Below are 797 nucleotides of genomic sequence, written 5' to 3'. Positions count from 1 at the left end.
CATCTTTTTATGGGTTAGGTAAAGAGGATCCATACATGCATGTAAAAGATTTTTTAGAAATTTGCTCTACTTTTAGATTTCAAAATTTTTCTGATGAATCTGTTAGGCTTAGACTTTTTCCATTCTCATTAAAAGATAAGTCTAAAGCCTGGTTAAATTCACTCCCAGCCCGATCCATTTCTACTTGGGATGAATTAGTTAATAAATTTTTGTCCAAATTTTTTCCCATGTCTAAAACGGATAATATTAGGAGAGAAATCTCCAAATTTTATCAGAAAGATCACGAAGAATTTTATGAATGTTGGGAAAGATTTAAAGATTTATTGCTAAAATGTCCACACCATGGTTTTGAAAAATGGAGATTGGTAAAATACTTTTATGATGGATTATCTCCCTCAAACCGACAAATGGTACAATCAATGCACACTGGAAAATTTTTGCAATTTAGAGGGGATGAGGCTTGGGAGTCTCTTGAGAATCTTTCTGTAAATTCTCAACAGTGGAATTGCCAAGATCCTAGATCGAAAGCTTCCAACACACCTAAGAGAGGTGGAATTTACGATGTCAAAGATGACGTAGATATTAAAACATCATTAGCAAATCTAACTAGGAGAGTTGAAGCTATGTCATTAAGTCAATCCATGAATACTCCTATACATAGGAATGAAATTTGTTCCTTATGCTATAGTACAAGTCATAGTGCCCAGTCATGTCCATCATTGCCTATATACCAAGAGGCATTTCGAAGAAGTAAACGCTCTTCAAACTTATGGAAATCATCTGATAGCCCATTTTCT

The 797-nt window shown here is 34.1% G+C and overlaps 1 non-coding gene across 1 annotated transcript; it reads right to left on the bottom strand.

Moving 5' to 3' along the window:
* Positions 1-242: 242 nt before the first annotated feature.
* On the bottom strand, positions 243-349 carry LOC115721447 (small nucleolar RNA R71). Its single transcript, XR_004012470.1, has one exon. It is a non-coding gene; the product is annotated as a small nucleolar RNA R71 (small nucleolar RNA).
* Between the last annotated feature and the right edge of the window lie 448 nt (positions 350-797).

The sequence above is a fragment of the Cannabis sativa genome, chromosome 2 (genome assembly GCF_029168945.1).
Source record: "Cannabis sativa cultivar Pink pepper isolate KNU-18-1 chromosome 2, ASM2916894v1, whole genome shotgun sequence".
Lineage (NCBI taxonomy): Eukaryota > Viridiplantae > Streptophyta > Magnoliopsida > Rosales > Cannabaceae > Cannabis > Cannabis sativa.
The sequence above is the reverse complement of the archived record's forward strand: the minus strand, read 5'-3'. Positions and strand labels throughout refer to the sequence as shown.